The sequence below is a fragment of the Nerophis ophidion genome, linkage group LG27 (assembly GCF_033978795.1).
Source record: "Nerophis ophidion isolate RoL-2023_Sa linkage group LG27, RoL_Noph_v1.0, whole genome shotgun sequence".
NCBI classification, from domain to species: Eukaryota; Metazoa; Chordata; class Actinopteri; order Syngnathiformes; family Syngnathidae; genus Nerophis; species Nerophis ophidion.
In genome coordinates this window covers 17,402,230-17,422,490 of record NC_084637.1, presented here as the reverse complement: position 1 = coordinate 17,422,490, position 20,261 = coordinate 17,402,230, and the positions used below count along the sequence as shown (strand labels likewise).

At 42.6% G+C, this 20,261-nt stretch overlaps 5 non-coding genes across 5 annotated transcripts; 3 read left to right on the top strand and 2 right to left on the bottom strand.

Annotated features, from left to right (window-relative positions):
• The first annotated feature begins 638 nt into the window (after nucleotides 1-638).
• On the top strand, nucleotides 639-720 carry trnal-uag (transfer RNA leucine (anticodon UAG)). The gene has a single exon. It is a non-coding gene; the product is annotated as a tRNA-Leu (tRNA).
• Nucleotides 721-1,527: 807 nt separating this feature from the next.
• On the top strand, nucleotides 1,528-1,599 carry trnae-cuc (transfer RNA glutamic acid (anticodon CUC)). Its single transcript has one exon. It is a non-coding gene; the product is annotated as a tRNA-Glu (tRNA).
• Nucleotides 1,600-2,636: 1,037 nt separating this feature from the next.
• trnal-uag (transfer RNA leucine (anticodon UAG)) lies at nucleotides 2,637-2,718 on the top strand. Its single transcript has one exon. It is a non-coding gene; the product is annotated as a tRNA-Leu (tRNA).
• Nucleotides 2,719-4,279: 1,561 nt separating this feature from the next.
• trnad-guc (transfer RNA aspartic acid (anticodon GUC)) lies at nucleotides 4,280-4,351 on the bottom strand. The gene has a single exon. It is a non-coding gene; the product is annotated as a tRNA-Asp (tRNA).
• A 14,465-nt stretch (nucleotides 4,352-18,816) lies between these two features.
• trnad-guc (transfer RNA aspartic acid (anticodon GUC)) lies at nucleotides 18,817-18,888 on the bottom strand. The gene has a single exon. It is a non-coding gene; the product is annotated as a tRNA-Asp (tRNA).
• Between the last annotated feature and the right edge of the window lie 1,373 nt (nucleotides 18,889-20,261).

Genomic DNA, 20,261 nt, shown 5'->3' with positions numbered 1-20,261 from the left:
TAAAGAAGAAGTGAAGAGCATAATTAAGCTAGAACACAATAAAAAGTGGCAGGATAATTGGAATAAGGAAACGAAAGGTAGAGAGTTTTACAAAGTCCAGAGGAGAGTAGGTGTAATGAGAGGAGGGGGTAGAAATAGGAAAGAAGAAGACATTATTACTAGAATGAGATTAGGACATACGTATCTAAATAGTTCACTAAAATTGATAGGCAAACATACTACAGGGCTGTGTGATTTTTGCCACCTAATAGAATATGTTGACCATGTCTTAATACAATGTAGGAAATACAATAGAGAAAGAGAAATACTGGAAAATAAGTTAGCAAAAGAAAATATTAGGTTAGAAGTGGGAGGTATATTAGGATTGCATTCAGAAAACATAGGATATAAAGCAATATACACATATTTAAAAAACACTGGGTTGAATGAAAGACTATAGAGTAGGGATCCACCTCGGTCCACACTCCATTACAGTAGGTGGCGGTAATGAACACCAGAAGGTTGATTGCCAACCGCCATAAAAACAAAAGAAGAAGAAGAAGGCTTATCCCTGCCACGCCACAACCACAGCAGTGCCATGTCATGTGTCTGCCATTTCATAATGCCGATAAATTGATTCTCTAAAACATCTATATTACGGTTGTGTGGCCGAGTGGTCTAAGGCGCTGGACTTAGGCTCCAGTCTCTCAGGAGGCGTGGGTTCAAATCCCACCACTGCCATTTCTATTCCTGTAATGCACTTGTATCTTTCCTGACTAAAGCAGTAAGACCAAGCTTGGTCCTCATTTGGGATGCTTTGGAAAACTTGTGGAAATCAGGCCAAAACATTAGTTTTGGAGTTCTTTACGCTAGGAATGTGATCAAAAAGAACCCCACCAGGGCAGGGGTGAGGATGTGTGCATGTCCGAATACAACACAAAAAGAGTGATAGTGTAAATATGCTGTGTCCTATCAACCTATGTCATTTTGTACGTATGCAGATTACAAAGGCGTTCGGTCTGACTTTTCCCACACAGTTTTAAGGATAAAGGATCAATTATTCAATAAAGCAAAGCAAAGTTTTGTTTCATTGACTTGGTATGGCTATAAAGTGGACATGTATGTTTTTGTCAACCTGTCGTTTGAAGAACTGCGCCCCTACCTTAGACACTCAAGTCAATTGTATGTTTTCCTGTATTCGGATCACACCACAGTGATAGCATGTATCGCTGGTCGGCACGGAGCGACTTGCAGAGGAAAATAGCCTTTCTGGGGACATTGTGTGGAAACTCCAACCTCACCCTACACCAAGGAGTCAATAGAGGACATGAGAAAAGAACCTCTGTTTGCTCTTGTTAGAGTTGTATACTTTTCCCACGTCAATATTCCTGCAGCACTTCCCTAAGACACAAAAGTTCTCGCTCAAAGACTCCAACCAATGACCTTTGCAAACCACATTTCAGACTTTGTAAAACTGACATGGTATGGGTGCTTCGTGCATCCGTCAAAAAAGCAGCCAGGAAGAAAGTGTCTAGGTCGATTGTTAGCTCCCTGGTGGTCTAGTGGCTAGGATTCAGCGCTCTCATCGCCGCAGCCCGGGTTCGATTCCCGGTCAGGGAAGCACAGTCTGACCAGACTGGGAGCAGTCAAATTGTGCTTTATGTCCACAATTCTTATGTTTATGCTCATTAGATGCAAATCATTAACATTGACATTTTCAAAAAAGGTAACCGGGAATTTGTTCAACTGTTCTTCAGCGTGGAAATCTGAACAATGGGTGTTCTTATCATGTCATGAAACTAAAGAGTGTAAGTGGAACCAAGCGGAAATCTTTCACATAAAACACGCAAGATAGCAGACGATAGTTTCGATCTATCTCTCTCTGGGTTATGGGCCCAGCACGCTCCCGCTGCGCCACTCTGCTAACTCTATTTGCAGTCCTAGCTTTATGGAGGGGTTGATTGAAATACCATCGCTTATGTTTTCCTGGTTAGAAACTTGTTTGTTTCCTGAGACAAAAAGGATTTGTCCTTGTCAATTACTACTAAGGCACCCCAAAGTAGAGGCGTTTGTTTCTTCCACAGAACTGGACTTCCAACAGTAGAGGAACCGACAATGTGGACTTAAAAAGATTAAATGCCGACAAATTTGTCAGCAAAAATACGTTCAAATGCCTTCTAATCTTTTACATACATTCTTGGTTTCAACTTAATCCGCAATACTGAATTTGAGTCACTGACTGTAATACACAATTTTTCCTTTTTGAAGACTTGTTATGCATCCTCATTTCGAGGATTGCAACAAACGGTAGTAAAGTACTACCATATCCGTACGACTGTGAAGTATCTCCAGGTCCACGCATCACAATTTTCAGAGAGGAATACTGTGGTCACTGCTCAAGGTTGAACAATATTTTAACTAATGAAAATAAGAGGAACCAAAACAATCTCCCCGTCAGGGAAACGAACACTGGTCATCCGCGTGACAGGCGGAGATACTGTCCACTATACTAACGAGGACTGCACTGTCTAGCGTTTTCTAAAGAACAACCAACGATCAAGGCGTATCCCTGCCACGCCACAACCACAGCGGTGCCATGTCATACGTTTTCCGTCTCATAATGCAGATAAATTGATACTCTAAACCTTATGTATGACGGTAGTGTGGCAGAGTGGTCTAAGGCGCTGTACTTAGGCTGCAGTCTCTCAGGAGGCGTGGGTTCAAATCCCACCACTGCCATTTCTATTCCTGTAACACACTTGTATCTTTCCTGACTAAAGCAGTAAGACCAAGCTTGGTCCTCATTTGGAATGCTGTGGAAATCAGGCCAAAACATTAGCTTTGGAGTTCTTTACGCTAGGAATGTGATCAAAAAGAACACAACCAGGGCAGGGGTGAGGATGTGTGCAACAGTCCAAATACAACACAAAATGAGTGAGAGTGTAAATATGCCATGTTCTATCAACCTATGTCATTGTGTACGTATGCATATTACAAAGGCTTTTGGTCTGACTTTTCCCACAGTTTTAAGGATGAAGGATCAATTATTCAATAAAGCAAAGGAAAGTTTTGTTTCATTGACTTGGTATGGCTAAAAGGTGGACATGTATGTTTTTGTCAACCTGTCGTTTGAAGATCTGCGCCCCTACCTTAGACACTCAAGTCAATTGTATGTTTTCCTGTATTCGGATCACACCACAGTGATAGCATGTATTACTGGTCGGCACTGAGTGACTTGCAGGAGGGAAATGGCCTTTCTGGTGACATTGTGTGAAAACTCCAACCTCACCCTCAACACCGACTACACCAAGGAATCATTAGAGGACATGAGAAATGAACGTCGGTTTACTTTTGTTAGAGTTGTATACTTTTTCCAAGTCCATATTCCTACAGCAGTTTCCTAAGACACAAGAGTTCCCGCTCAAAGACTTCAACCTATGACCTTTGCAAACCACATTTCAGACTTTGTACAACTGACATGGTGCTTCGTGCATCCGTGAAAAAAGCAGCCAGGAGGCAAGTGTCTAGGTATGTTGTCAGCTCCCTGGTTGTCTAGTGGCTATGATTCGGCGCATTCACCGCCGTGATCCAGGTTCGATTCCGGGTCAGGGAAGCACTGTCTAACCAGTATGGGAGCAGTCAATTTGTGATTTATGTCCACAATTCTCATATTAATGCTCATTGGATGCAAATCATTAACATTGACATTTTGTAAAAAGGTAACCGGAAACTTTTTTAAACTGTTCTTCAGCGTGGAAGTCTGAACAATGGGTGTTCTTAACATGTCGTGAAACGGAAGAGTGTAAGTGGGACCGGACAAATATCTTTCACATAAAACACGCAAGACAGCAGAGGATAGTTTTGATCTATCGACCTCTGGGTCATGGGCCCAGCACACTCCCGCTGCGCCACGCTGCTAACTGTTTTAACAGTCCCAGCTTTATGGAGGCGTGGATTGAAATACCATCGCTTATAATTTCCTGGTGAGCAACTTGCTTGTTTTCTGAGACGAAAATAATTTGTGCTTGTCAAATAGTACTAAGGCACCCCAAAGTAAAGGCGTTTGTTTCTTCCACAGAACTGGACTTCCAACACCTGATGTAAAGACACTGTTTTTCAAAACTTTTTATGCATCCTGATTTCGAGGAATGCAACAAACGGTAGTAGTGTACTACCATATCTGTAGGACTGTGCAGTATATCCAGGTCCACGCGTCACAATTTTCAGAGAGGGATACTGTGGTCACTGCTCAAGGTTGAACAGTATATTAACTGATGAAAATAAGAGGAACCAAAAAAATCTCCCCGTCAGGGAATCGAACCCTGGTCTTCCGCGTGACAGGCGGAGATACTGTCCACTATACTAACGAGGACTGGGCTAAGCAACGATTTTTAAAGAACAAATAATGATCCAGGCTTATCCCTGCCACACCACAACCACAGCGATGCCATGTCATACGTTTGCCGTCTCATAATGCCGATAAAATGATTCTCTTAAACTTGTAAATGACAGTTGTGTGGCCAAGGGGGTCTAAGGCGCTAGATTTAAGTTCCAGTCTCTCAGGAGGCGTGGGTTCAAATACCACCAAAGTCTTTTAAATTCTTGTAACACACTTGTATCTTTCCTGACCAAAGCAGTAAGACCTCATTTTTTGAGGTCTTTGGAGTTCTTTACAAAAGGAATGTGATCAAAAAGAACACAACCAGGGCAGGGGTGAGGATGTGTGCAGCAGTCCAAATACAACACAAAATGAGTGACTGTGTAAATATGCATTGTTCTATCAACCTATGTCATTTTGTACGTATGCAGATTACAAAGGCTTTTGGTCGGACTTTTCCCACACAGTCTTAAGGATGAAGGATCAATTATTCAATAAAGCAAAGCAAATTTTTGTTTCATTGACTTGGTATGGCTAAAAGGTGGACATGTATGTTTTTGTCAACCTGTCGTTTGAAGATCTGCGCCCCTACCTTAGACACTCAGGCCAGTTGTATTTTTTCCTATTTTCGGATCACCCCACAGTGATAGCATGTATCGCTGGTCGACACGGAGCGACTTGCAGGAGGGAAATGGCCTTTCTGGTAACATTGTGTGGAAACTCCATCCTCACCTTCAACGCGGACTACACCAAGGAGTCAATAGAGGACATGAGAAAAGAACCTCTGTTCGCTCTTGTTAGAGTGGTATACTTTTTCCACGTCCATATTCCTGCAGCAGTTCCCTAAGCCACAAAAGTTCTCGCTCAAAGACTTCAACCAATGACCTTTGCAAACCACATTTCAGACTTTGTAAAACTGACATGGTATGGGCGCTTCGTGCATACGTCCAAAAAGCAGCCAGGCAGCAAGTGTTTAGGAAGGGTTTATGGGCCCTAGTGGTCTAGTGGCTAGGATTCGGCGCTTTCACTGCCGCGGCCCGGTTTCGATTCCCGGTCAGGGAAACACTCTGTAACCAGTCTGGGAGCAGTCAATTTCTTACTAATGTCCACAATTCTCATGTTTATGCTCATTGGTTGCAAGTCATTAACATTGACATTTTCAAAAGAGTTACCCGGAAATTTGTTCAACTCTTTTTCAATGTGGAAGTCTGATCTTATCATTTCGTGAAACTGAAGAGTGTAAGTGGAACCTAGCGGATATCTTCTGGATATCTTCCACATAAAACATGCAAGTTAGCAGAGGATAGTTTCGATCTATCGACCTCTGGGTTATGGGCCCAGCACACTCCCGCTGCGCCACTCTGCTAACTGTGTTTGCCGGCCTAGCTTCATGGAGGCGTGGATTGAAATACCATCGCATATGTTTTCCTGGTGAAAAACTTGTTTGTTTTCTGAGACAAGAAGGATTTGTCCTTGTCAAATAGTACTAAGGCACCCCAAAGTAGAGGCGTTTGTTTCTTCCACAGAACTGGACTTCCAACAGTAGAGGTACCGACACTGTGGACTTAAAAAGATTAAATGCCGACAAATTTGTCAGCAAAAATACGTTCAAATGCCTTTTAATCTTCTACATACATTCTTGGTTTCAACTTAATCCGCAATACTGAATTTGAGTCACTAACTCTAATACACAATTTTTCCTTTTTGAAGACTTGTTATGCATCTTGATTTCGAGGAATGCTCAAACGGTAGTAAAGTACTACCATATCTGTAGGACTGTGCAGTATCTCCAGGTCCACGCATCACAATTTTCAGAGAGGAATACTGTGGTCACTGCTCAAGGTTGAACAATATGTTGACTAATGAAAAAAGAGGAACCAAAACAATCTCCCCGTCAGGGAATCGAACCCTGGTCTTCCACGTGACAGGCGGAGATACTGTCCACCATACTAACGAGGACTGCACTATCCTACGTTTTCTAAAGAACAACCAACGATCGAGGCATATTCCTGCCACGCCACAACCACAGCGGTGCCATGTCATACGTTTGCCGTCTCATAATGCCGATAAATTGATTCGCTAGACCTTATCTATGATGGCCGGGTGGTCTAAGGCGCTGGACTTAAACTTCAGTCTCTCAGGAAGCGTGGGTTCAAATCCCACCACTGCCATTTCTATTCCTATTTAGCAGTAAGACCAAGCTTGGTCCTCATTTGGAATGCTTTGGAAAACTTGTGGAAATCAGATCAAAACATTAGCTTTGGAGTTCTTTACGCTAGGGATGTGATCAAAAAGAACACAACCAGGGCAGGGGTGAAGATGTGTGCAACAGTCCAAATACAACACAAAATGAGTGAGAGTGTAAATATGCCGTGTTCTATCAACCTATGTCATTTTGTACGTATGCAGATTACAAAGGCTTTTGGTCTGACTTTTCCCACACAGTTTTAATGATGAAGGATCAATTATTCAATAAAGCAAAGGAAAGTTTTGTTTCATTGACTTGGTATGGCTAAAAGGTGGACATGTATGTTTTTGTCAACCTGTCGTTTGAAGATCCGCGCCCCTACCTTAGACACTCAAGTCAGTCGTATTTTTTCCTGTATTCGGATCACACCACAGTGATAGCATGTATCGCTGGTCGGCACAGAGCGACCTGCGGAGGAAAATAGCCTTTCTGGTGACATTGTGTGGAAACTCCAACCTCACCCTCAACGCGGACTACACCAAGGAGTCAATAGAGGACATGAAAAAAGAACCTTTGTTTGCTCTTGTTAGAGTTGTATACTTTTTCACGTCCATATTCCTGAAGCAGTTCCCTAAGACAAAAAAGTTCTCGCTCAAAGACTTCAACCAATGACCTTTGCAAACCACATTTCAGACTTTGTACATTTTTATGCTCATTGGATGCAAATCATTAACATTGACATTTTCAAAAATGGTAACCGGAAATTTGTTCAACTGTTCTTCAGCATGGAAGTGTGAACAATGGGTGTTCTTATCATGTCGTGAAACCAGAGTGTAAGTGGAACTTAGCGGATATCTTTCACATAAAACACGCAAGCTTGCAGAGGATAGTTTCAATCTATCGACCTCTGGGTTATGGGCCCAGCACGCTCAGACTTAGACTTAGACTTAGACAAATTTTAATGATCCCCAAGGGAAATTAATCAACACAGTAGCTTAGTTACAATGATGGAAAGTGTAAGGATGGAAAGGACAATGCAGGTATAAATAGACTAGGTATAGCAATGTAAAATATAACATATCTGTGAATATATACAATATATACTAAATATGTGTACAGTGTATTATATATACAGATATAATATGTTTATAACACATATACAATATATACCAATTGCTATGTACACTATCACAGTATATTTGGCAGCCCCAGCATACAAAAGAGAGTAAGTCCAGCAGAAAATAGAATATAGACATTAAAAACAAAGAGAAGTAGCTGACATAGAAGGTGCCAGGTAATAGACGGATATTATCTGTTGCTGTATGGGGAGTGATTATACAGCTGGATGGAGTGTGGAATGAAGGAGTTCTTGAATCGCACAGTGCGGGAAGGAAGCTGAAGGAGCCTGTTGGAGTATGAACTCCGCTGTCCCTCAATTGTCTGGTGGAGTGGGTGGGCAGGATTGTCCATGATGGCCAAGAGTTTGTCCAGTGTCCTCCTGTCCCTCACTGATACAAACGCCTCCAACTGCGAGCCAATAGTTTGGCCGGCTTTCCGGATGAGTTTATCCATCCGGTTTGAGTCCATTTTGCTGGTGATGCTCCCCCAACAAACCACAGCGAAGTGCAGGGCACTGGCTGCAACAGACTGATAGAAGATCTCCAACAGCTTGCTGCACACATTAAAGGACCTAAGCTTCCTCAGGGAAAAGATTCTGCTCATTACCTTCTTGTAAACAGCATTGCAGTTGTCCTTCCAGTCCAGTCTGCTGTTCAAATGAACTCCCAGGTACTTATATTTCCCTACCACTGCCACCTCCCGGCCCTGGATCTTGATGGGCTCCACCGGGGTCATACTCTTCCTGAAGTCGATGAACAGCTCCTTGGTCTTGTCCACGTTAAGGACCAGATCGGGCGGCATAGCTCGGTTGGTAGAGCGGCCGTGCCAGCAACTTGAGGGTTGCAGGTTCGATTCCTGCTTCCGCCATCCTAGTCACTGCCGTTGGCTCCTTGGGCAAGACACTTTACCCACCTGCTCCCAGTGCCACCCACACTGGTTTAAATGTAACTTAGATATTGGGTTTCACTATGTAAAAGCGCTTTGAGTCACTAGAGAAAAGCGCTATATAAATATAATTCACAATGGTTCGCCTGAGACCACTCCACAAAGTCAGCAATCAGTGTCCTATACTCCAATTCCTGTCCCTCTCTGACACATCCGACCACAGCACAGTCGTCAGAATATTTCTGCAGATGGCAGAACCTGGAACTGTACTGGAAGTCTGAGGTGTACAGGGTGAACAGGAAAGGAGACAGGACAGCCCCCTGTGGAGCACCTACACCACTGACCACAGTATCCGATAGGGAGCTCCCCAGTCCCACAAACTGGGGCCTGTCAGACAAGTAATCAGTTATCCAGGAGAAAATGGATGAACTGACACCCATCCTGATCAACTTGTCACTCATCAGAATTGGCTGAATAGTGTAAAAAGGCACTGGAGAAGTCAAAGAACATGATCCTCACAGTGCCCTTCCCACCATCCAGGTGAGAGTGAGCACGATGCAGCAGGTAGATAACAGCATCATCCACTCCTACATGGGGCTGATATGCAAACTGTAGAGGATCCAGGGAAGGAGCCACCAGGGGTCTCAGCTGTTCCAGTAGAAGTCTTTCGAGGACCTTCATGACCTGGGACGACAGGGTAACAGGTCTGAAGTCGTTCAAGCCCGATGGGATGGGTTTCTTGGGCACCGGCACTATGCAGGGTGTTTTCCATAGCAATGGTATCCGTTCTAGCTTCAGACTCAGGTTGAAGATGAAATGGAGGATCACAGTCAGCTGAGCAGCACAAGTCTTCAGTACGCAAGGCTTGACTCGGTCAGGGCCTGCTGACTTGGCTGGATTGACTCTCTCCAGCTGTCGTCTCACATGTCCTGGTGTCAGGCACACCGGGCTGGTTTTCTCAGTGGGGTTGGGGGGAACAACACTGGCAGATATCAGAGAAGGAATTTGTGTAGAGATGTTCAGGGGAGGTGTGAAGACAGGAGTAGTGGGGGGGTGGGCCAGTAAGGGGTGCATTGCTAAATCTGTTGAAGAACAAATTCAGCTCGTTAGCTCTGTTTGCACCCCTGTCCAGCAGTTTGGCTTTGTTGTTAAAGCCTGTGATGGCTTTCATGCCTTTCCACACATCACGAATGTTGTTCTGCTGGAGTTTAGCCTCTAGCTTCCTCCTGTAGGCATCTTTCCCTTTTTGCAGCTGGACTTTAAGCTGCCACTGTATCGTCCTCAACTCATCCCGGTCACCGCATCTGATGGCTAGCTTCTTTTTATTCAGCAGCACCTTTAGCTAGCTGGTGATCCAGAGATTGTTATTTGGGTAGCAATGGACGGTTTTTGTAGGGATGATGGAGTCCTCACAAAAATAGAAGTAATCTGTGATGCAGTCTGTGATGCTGTCGATATCTGTCCCGTGGGGCTTACAGAGTACTTCCTAGTCTCTAGTCTCAAAGCAGTCCTGCAGGGCAATGCATGCCTCCTGGTTCCTCATCTGCATGGATTTTGCTGCGCCACTCTGCTAACTGTATTTGCAGTCCTAGCTTTATGGAGGCGTGGATTGAAATACCATCGCTTATGTTTTCCTGGTGAGAAACTTGCTTGTTTTCTGAGACAAAAAGAATTTGTCCTTGTCAAATAGTACTAAGGCACCCCAAAGTAGAGGCGTTTGTTTCTTCTGCAGAACTGGACTTCCAACAGTTGAGGTACCGACACTGTGGACTTGAAAGGTTAAATGCCGACAAATTTGTCAGTAAAAAATACATTCAAATGCCTTCTAATCTTTTACATATATTCTTGGTTTCAACTTAATCCGCAATACTGAATTTGAGTCACTGACTCTAATACACAATTTTTCCTTTTTGAAAACTTGTTATGCATCCTGATTTCGAGGAATGCTCAAACGGTAATGAAGTACTACCATATCTGTAGGACTGTGCAGTATCTCCAGGTCGACGCATCACAATTTTCAGAGAGGGATACTGTGGTCACTGCTCAAGGTTGAACAATATGTTAACTGATTAAAATAAGAGGAACCAAAACAATCTCCCCATCAGGGAATCGAACCCTTGCCTTCCTTGTGACAGGCAGAGATACTGTCCACTATACTAACGAGGACTGCACTGTCTTCCATTTTTTAAATAACAAGCAATGATCCACGCTTATCCCTGCCACGCCACAACCAAAGCGGTGCCATGTCATACGTTTGCCGTCTCATAATGGCGATAAATTGATTTGCTAAAACTCCTATATGACGGTTGTGTGGCTAAGTGGTCTAAGGTGCTGGATTTAGGCTCTAATCTCTTAGGAGACATGGGTTCAAAATCCAACTATTGCCACTTTCCTGACCAAAGCAATAAGACCAAGCTTAGTCCTCATTAGGAATGCTTGGGAAAACTTGTGGAAATCAGTCTATTGCGGCCCACTGGAGTAATGACACAAGATTCAGAGAGCTTCGACTGGTGCAACTTTAATTCTCTCCTCACAATTTTGACACCGTGAAAACTATGAAGATGGACAAAATACAAATGCCCTCGTACCATATTTCCACAAACAAAGCATAAATCATTTTTACATTTTTAAACTTATGAACACATCTTTTTTAGTAAATAAAAAATGACATTTTCTCAATTGTTTTAAATGAAATGAACCACTTGTTTTAAATAAATAAACTATTAGTCTCCTCCTACCTCCTTCCGCTTCCAAGGGCGCTAAGTTTGCTCAGCTTGTTAGCCTAGCTTCCACACACAGCTCGTAGTGACTCTGCTTAAATGTGACACATAAACAACACAAACAAGAGGCACAATAAAATAATTTCTCACAAATATTTACACAGAACATGACAAATATAACTTTGTCACCATGTTTTACCAGTCCTGGAGTAACGTGAGTATGCTGTTGATGTCAGATGGAACGGCAGCAGGAAGTAAAGCATCAGCAATAAAGGAAGTAACGGAATAAGACTGGGCTCTTCAAAATAAAGGCACAAAAAATCGTAAAGTGACAGAATTGCATTTTTCTCAAGAACAAAATTTGCTGCCATTTACACTCCCACCAAATCCTTTTACAAGGAATGCACGAAACACACAAAGAGCAAATGAACACGTCACCCTTGCTCCTGATGGGTGCTGGTTAGTGCCTTGCATGGCAGCTCCCTCCATCAGTGTGTAAATGTGTGTGTGAATGGGTAAATGTGGAAGTAGTGTCAAAGCGCTTTGAGTACCTTGAAGGTAGAAAAGGCTGTACAAGTACAACCCATTTATCATTAATTATTTATTTATAACATAAAATATCATAAGTAATCATTTTAATGAACATTCCATCCAGTCTGTACAAACCCTGAATAAAAAGTCCCTCAAAATCAGTGCAAAGAATTTCCATTTATTCAGGATGGACTAAGTTTATAATCAACAAATGAAACAAAGGTAAACAAATCCTCCCTGTATTATCAAACTCACGATCTCGAGATGGTCTGGAGACTTTCTTCCTAAAAACGTATAAAGATAGTCTTACTGCTCCGATAACAACATTGATAAATAAATCAATAACAGAAAACACTTTCCTGACCACGTTGAAAACTATTAGTATCATCCCAATCCATAAAGCAGGAATTAACAAGACATCAACAAGTACAGACCAATTAGCCTTCTCGCTGTTAGATCAAAAGGAATAGAAAAATTTAAGTTATTACAAATGGCTTTGGAGCAGGACAGGCTACGCCGGATAGTCGAACCTCGGATTCAGGAGGAACAGTGTGGTTTTCGTCCTGGTCGTGGAACTGTGGACCAGCTCTATACTCTCGGCAGGGTTCTTGAGGGTGCATGGGAGTTTGCCTAACCAGTCTACATGTGCTTTGTGGATTTGGAGAAGGCATTCGACCGTGTCCCTCGGGAAGTTCTGTGGGGAGTGCTCAGAGAGTATGGGGTACCGGACTGTCTTATTGTGGCGGTCCGCTCCCTGTACGATCAGTGTCAGAGCTTGGTCCACATTGCAGTAAGTAAGTCGAACACATTTCCAGTGAGGGTTGGACTCCACCAAGGCTGTCCTTTGTCACCCATTCTGTTCATAACTTTTATGGACAGAATTTCTAGGCGCAGTCAAGGCGTTGAGGGGTTCCGGTTTGGTGGCCGCGGGATTAGGTCTCTGCTTTTTGCAGATGATGTGGTCCTGATGGTTTCATCTGGCCGGGATCTTCAGCTCTTACTGGATCGGTTCGCAGCCGAGTGTGAAGCGACCGGAATGAGAATCAGCTCCTCCAAGTCCGAGTCCATGGTTCTCACCCGGAAATGGGTGGAGTGCCATCTCTAGGTTGAGGAGGAGACCCTGCGCCAAGTGGAGGAGTTCAAGTACCTAGGAGTCTTGTTCACGAGTGGGGGAAGAGTGGATCGTGAGATCGACAGGCGGATCGGTGCGGTGTCTTCAGTAATGCGGACGTTGTACCGATCCTTTGTGGTGAAGAAGGAGCTGAGCCAGAAGGCAAAGCTCTCAATTTACCGGTCGATCTACGTTCCCATCCTTACCTATGGTCATGAGCTTTGGGTCATGACCGAAAGGATAAGATCACGGGTACAAGCAGCCAAAATGAGTTTCCTCCGCCGTGTGGCGGGGCTCTCCCTTAGAGATAGGGTGAGAAGCTCTGCCATTCGGGAGGGACTCAAAGTAAAGCCGCTGCTCCTCCACATCGAGAGGAGCCAGATGATGTCGTTCGGGCATCTGGTCATTCTACTTCCAGAATTTCTTCAATCATTTCTTCTTTTTCATCTTCTTCTTTAACATAAATTTTATCATCATCATCTTCATCATCGTTGTAATCTTCATCCTCAACATAAACTTCATCATGGTAGATTTCACCATTAAAGTAACCTTCATTCTCAACGTAAATTTCTTCAACATAAACTTCTTCAAATTCTTCTTTACCGTAATTTCTTCCCTGTTCAATTCTTCTTCCGGGGGGCACTCGTCCTCCTTTTTGGCCGACAGCTCGCCCTGATGGTCGGCTGTCTCCAACAGCGCTTCCAGCCTCTGAGTCTCCCGGCGCTTCTCCTCGAGCAGCCTTGTATAACTTGCCACGAGAGCCCAGATGACGTCATCGTCCTCTGCTTTCACTGGTGTCTTCTTGTTGGCCGCCAAACATGACCTGTCCTTCGCCTCTGCTTTTGCTGCGCTTGACTATCAGGTGCCTTTTCTTTTTTTGGATTTTTCTGAAAGTGCTACTACTACTACTACCACTACTACTACTACCAATACTACTACTACTACATCTACTACTACTACCACTACTACTATTGCTACTACAACTAACACTGTCCCTTTTTCAGGGACAGAGGGGGGAGGAGGTGAAATTGGACTGTGTCAGGTGTGAGAGCGTCAAGGTTTTTATTTAATTAATTACAGTGGTTGGCGGAAGCAACCCCAATCTCAAAGGAGGATGCCAATTCAGTAATCAAATGGTTTGTAAATGATCTAACACCCCAACATGGTTTCCCCAATAAGATTAGGTTAAACAATGGCAACCATTTAAAAATAAAAACTCATTAAGCTTTGGTCGAAAAGGCTCTCGGACTAGAAAATAGGTTCATCCTCAGTCCCAAGGTAATGATGAAAAAGATGAACCAGAACATCAAAACAAATTGTCTAAAATTTGTGCACAGACCAAATTGAATTAGATTGATAAGTTGCCATTAGGGTTAATGATCATTTAAATATCCCTGAATACAACTGTTTTTGTACTTTTGAAATTTTCACCCTGTGAGCTACATACAGATCGGCCCTTCTCAGGACATTAGTGTCAACGGAAGGAGGAATCAGCGTGAGACCAAAAAGGTAATTATAAAATGAAAAAGATGCAAAATTTGTGTGTCAGTTCCTCTGTGCAGATTCGAGGATGACAGGCCGCCACTCCAGATTCCCTTCCACCCACCGAGAGGGTCAGGGTTAAAGTCGGATCCCAGACCTGTTCCCGAGACCTGACTGGGAGGAACCTCAGAGAAGAGAAAACACCTTGCCAATGATGACGAGAACGACTAAGGTGTCCATCGGACCTCCAGCAGCTGTGGAAGGAGTTGTCGGGAGTACCAAACGGCGAGGAGGCCTTGAAGCAAGCCGAGGGCCTGGATTTCAGTACCAACAACTCCAACTCCCCCTCAGCCTTCCCCATCGCGGCCAGAGCGCACATGCCAATGCACAGTCTGCCCAATGGACAGAGCCACACACCCCAAAGAGAGAAAGAGCCGGACTGTTTGAGTGGATCTCCTTCTCCACCAAGGCAGCCAAGGGCCCAACAAGGTGTCGGCAGGCCACCTGCCATAAGCACCACCAAGTAATCTACACGTGCACTAATCGAACATGGACTCATACGAAATTCAGTTTTGTTCAAAATCATTTGGTAATCAATCATATTGGTAACTACATTCATTGCGGGTGCCGGAGAAAGAATTCTGCAACAACCATAGAGTCATAAGTCTATATTAATTTTTAAACAGATTTTGTTTAATTGATCATTAATGTGAAATACATCTGAATAAGCATATATATATATACATATATATATATATATATATATATATAAATATATATATATATATGTATATATATATATATATATATATATATATATATATATATATATATATATATATATATATATATATATATATATTACAATAAACGGTCCAAAAGAGTCCATGCCGCTGTACGTCAAAGGTGCTGAGGCTTCAAGACGTTCTTTAGGGAGTTCAGCCATCCGCTGACTCTCTGTCGGCCGTCGAAGCTTCCTGCAAAGCACACGGGTGCTTATCAACTTAGCAACCAGCTTGCTCCCGCCAATGATCCAGAATACATTGCTCCTAAGCTCCATTTATGTCTGGCTTCGACTTTGATGGCATATTTTGCCGTGGTAGTGGGACACAATCAGCTTAGATATGTGACTGTTGTTTGGTAAGATAACTGGATGCTTCACTTTGTGACAGAGAGATGATTGTTTTAATCTCCCACCAACACGGAGCAGTCCTTCAGACCAGGGGCGTCACTAGACCTAATACTGTACAGGGGCACACCTGGGGCACAAATAATTCATGTGAGCGTGCAAAGCGTGCAAGCAAAAACATTGTTAGCACTTATTTATCATAAAAAATACATAAATAGTGCTTTAAACTATGAAATCTTATCAGATTATGTTGTATGGATCTTTGATTAACCACCTGAAATTAACTAATGCATTTGACTTACTTGTGCACTTTTTTACTCCAGACTTCTAAACTGCTGCTGGTAAAAGCAAAAAGGAAGAGCAATGAATCTTTTTGAAATATATATTGCAGTAATCATCTGCAAATTTAACATCTACAAAAGAAAAGTAAAACAAAAAATAAAGCACCCCAACATCTCTGGGTTCTGTTATATTATTTAATTTCCATTTATGACAATGTGGCTAATCCTATTTCAGATACACAAAACTATAAAATATACACAAAACAATAAAGCCACAGTAGTAGAATAAATGAACAACTGTTCTGTGTCTGTTCAGGGAATCATTTTCTGAGAAGTAAAACTGTAACGTCTCGTTTTCATTTTTGCAAAGTGGTCAATCACTCTGGACAGACATGGAAATATTACAGTAACTGTTATACAGTTGACCAGTGGTTCCCAACTGTTGGGTCGTGACATAAAAGTGGATTGTGTGTCATTTTCAGTGAATCGCAGTCAGATGTGTGCATGAAAAAAAAAAAAGTTTAGGGAGGAAAAAAATCAAATTGTGGCAACAAAACCAGATATTTTTAGCCATTTTTCTAGTGACTATTAGTGAGTATTTTAGCAAAAGGCAAACCGACTAACAAGTTGGAGGAGGACTCAGGACAGACATGGAAATATATTTTTTAAAAATCTAAATGGGGCAACAAAACCAGATATTTTCAGCCATCTTTCTGAAAACAAATACAGAAATGTTACTATTTTTTCTGGAAACAAAACCAGATGTTTTAGCTGTAGCCATTTTTCTGGTGACAAAACAAGATTATTTTAGTCAAAGTCACATCGATTAACAAGACAAGTCTACTGTGCTATTTTTCTGTGAAATAAATTTGACTGATTTAAAAATTTGGCTCACAACTTGATGATATGGAAACATGTCTTTCTTCCTGAAGATAAACCATTTGAGAAGCACTCAACTCACACATGCTTACTCCAAATCATCATTGAAGCTGAGGTCCTGAGCAGAACCAGCAGACAATAACCAACATTATGTTTCATGTTCATTGGAAAATTCCCCCGACAGCTCGTACAGCAAATTAATATGTTTGTCTTGATACAAGGAATAAAGTTAGCTAACTTAGCATCAACTTAAGACAATGATGTTGCCTAGCTAGCTAGGACTTCACTTACATCTCTCATTCCTCGCTGCTTCTTCCCTGCTGCGGGCGAATAACTTTCTGATATCCATCTAGGAATTACAGTTTGAGTCAATTCGAAATCAAAATAGTATAATTAACAAATTGTTGTTGGCTAACGTTACCTACCTCAGCAGTGATTCGCATCCCCTCTTTCTCTCTCTCAACCGGAGTCTCGATCCACACGTGAATAAATTACCATATTAATTAGCCATGTGCTCATTGTTACGTGGAGTGAATACAATAGCAATCAATTACCATACTAAGTAGTATGTGCGCTGTTGTCTATGTTATGTAGACTTAAAACTCTGAAGCGTTTTTTTTTATTGGTGAAAATTTTACTGGGGCACTGCAGATCAACACTGGTGCACGTGCCCCAGTGAATTCTGTCTGGCGACGCCACTGCCCATGTCATGACCCAAAACAAAATGTAAATGGTCCAAATCCACAGGCTGACGTTGCAGAAATTCCTGCAGCCTTTGCAGCATTCTCTGCATAAAGTTCCTTCCAATTGAAATTGCCTGTAATTAAAAACATGGTATCTTAATGCTCATAGTGCACGGATTAGATGATGTCATGCTATGATGAATTAATGTACCCAAGAACATTTGAACAAAACTAATTGTATGTTTTTTTGTTAATCAAAAAAAAGGTGAATAAGGGTTCATAAGTTTATACTGAGATTGTTTTTAAAATTTGATTTTCTGGAGCATACCTGGCCCAGCCTATGCACTACCATTAAAAATGCACACGTACTATGAAGCTAAATATATGAAAGCCAATTATGGTGACATGTATGTTGATTAACTTGCCATTACCTGTTGGGATTGTGAGTCTGCCATCTCGTTTTACTTTATAGTCCTCTGGCCTTAAATTTGTGCTCCCTGGCTGAGGAGTGCGATATTGCTGGTGAATACTGTGTTGGCACTTTCACGGAGCCTCAGATTCCTAGTAAACAAAACACACCTCACAGGGCTGGAGAAACGGTAGCATACATCTTCATAGCTGCACTGTCAGACATCTGAGAACATTATTGCCCACTCCCCTTCTATCAAACATGAGAGGCGGCTGAAAACCCAGGACATGCCGGGTGTGATTCGGTCGTAGGCACGAGGAGGCCGCATCACACCCGTGCTAATATACAGTACAACAGCACTCCATGGTGTGATATTGCTTAATTATCAGTGTTTGGTTTTGATAACGAAAGTACGTTAATTGAACGTCTTTAGCTTAGCTAAGCTAATGTTAGCGCTTGTTCCGGCAGACCGTTGCCAAATCTGATAACATAAAACACATTTATTTTAACGCTACAAGGTTCTATGTGGCAACCGGCAACAAACACGGAGTAACATACTCACGGGCAGTTTGGGCGGTGCAGGCAAACTCTTTTGCTCCATGCTGTCGGTAGGGAGAAGGTGCACCACAGGCCCGCCCTCCTACTTCCACTCACTCCCCTCAAGGCTTTGAGGCGCGTTTGTTTCTTCCGCAGAACTGGACTTACAACAGTTGAGGTACCGACATTTCGGACTTAAAAAGAGTAAATGCCGACATATTGTCGGTAAAAATACATTCAAATGCCTTCTAATCTTTTACATTCAGCTTAATCCGCAATACTGAATTTGAGACACTGACTCTAATACACAATTTTTCCTTTTGGAAAACTTGTTATGCATCCTCATTTCGAGGAATGCTCAAACGGTAGTAAAGTACTACCATATCTGTAGGACTGTGCAGTAAATCCAGGTCCACGCGTCACAATTTTCAGAGAGGGATACTGTGGTCAGTGCTCAAGGTTGAACAATATATTAACTGATGAAAATAAGAGGAACCAAAAAAATCTCCCCGTCAGGGAATCGAACCCTGGTCTTCCGCGTGACAGGCGGAGATACTGTCCACTATACTAACGAGGACTGCGCTAACCTATGATTTTTAAAGAACAACCAACGATCCAGGCTTATCCCTGCCACGCCACAACCACAGCGGTGCCATGTCATACGTTTGCCGTCTCATAATGCCGATAAATTGATTCTCTAAAATTTGTAAATGACAGTTCTGTGGCCAAGGGGTCTAAGGCGATAGATTTAAGTTCCAGTCTCTCAGGAGGCGTGGGTTCAAATCCTACCACAGTCTTTTAAATTATTGTAACACACTTGTATCTTTCCTGACCAAAGCAGTAAAACCTCATTTGGAAAACATGTGGAAATCAGGCCAAAACATTAGCTTTGGAGTTCTTTACACTAGGAATATGATCAAAAAGAACACAACCAGGGCAGGGGTGAGAGTGTGTGCAGCAGTCCAAATACAACACAAAATGAGTGACAGTGTAAATATGCATTGTTTTATCAACCTATGTCATTTTGTACGTATGCAGATTGGTCTGACTTTTCCCACACAATTTTAAGGATGAAGGATCAATTATTCAAAAAAGCAAAGGAAAGTTTTGTTTCATTGACTTGGTATGGCTAAAAGGTGGACATATATGTATGACTTCAACCAATGACCTTTGCAAACCACATTTCCGACTTTGTACAACTGACATGGTATGGGTGCTTCGTGCATCCGTCAAAAAAGCAGCCAGGAGGCAAGTGTCTAGGTAAATTGTAAGCTCCCTGGTGGTCTAGTGGCTAGGATTCGGAGCTCTCACTGCCACGTCCCGGGTTCGATTCCCGGTCAGGGAAACACTTTGTAACCAGACTTGGAGCACTCAATTTTTAACTTATGTCAACAATTTTCATGTTTATGCTCATTGTTTGCAAGTCATTAACATTGACATTTTCAAAAAAGGTAACCGGAAATTTGTTCAACTGTTCTTCAGCGAGGAAGTCTGAACAACGGGTGTTCTTATTATGTCGTGAAACTGAAGAGTGTAAGTGGAACCTAGCGGATATCTTCCGCATAAAAACACGCAAGCTAGCAGAGGATAGTTTCGATTTGTCGACCTTTGGGTTCTGGGCCCAGCACACTCCCGCTGCGCCACTCTGCTAACTGCATTTGCAGACCTAGCTTTATGGAGGCGTGGATTGAAATACAATCACTTATGTTTTCCTGGTGAAAAACTTGCTTGTTTTCTGAGACATAAAGGATTTGTCCTTGTCAAATAGTACTAAGGCACCCCAAAGTAGAGGCGTTTGTTTCATCCACAGAACTGGACTTCCAACAGTAGAGGTACCGACACTGTGGACTTAAAAAGATTAAATGGCGACAAATTTGCTGTCCTGCGTTTTCTAAAGAACAACCAACAATCCAGGATTATCCCTGCCACGCCACAACCATGGCGGTGCCA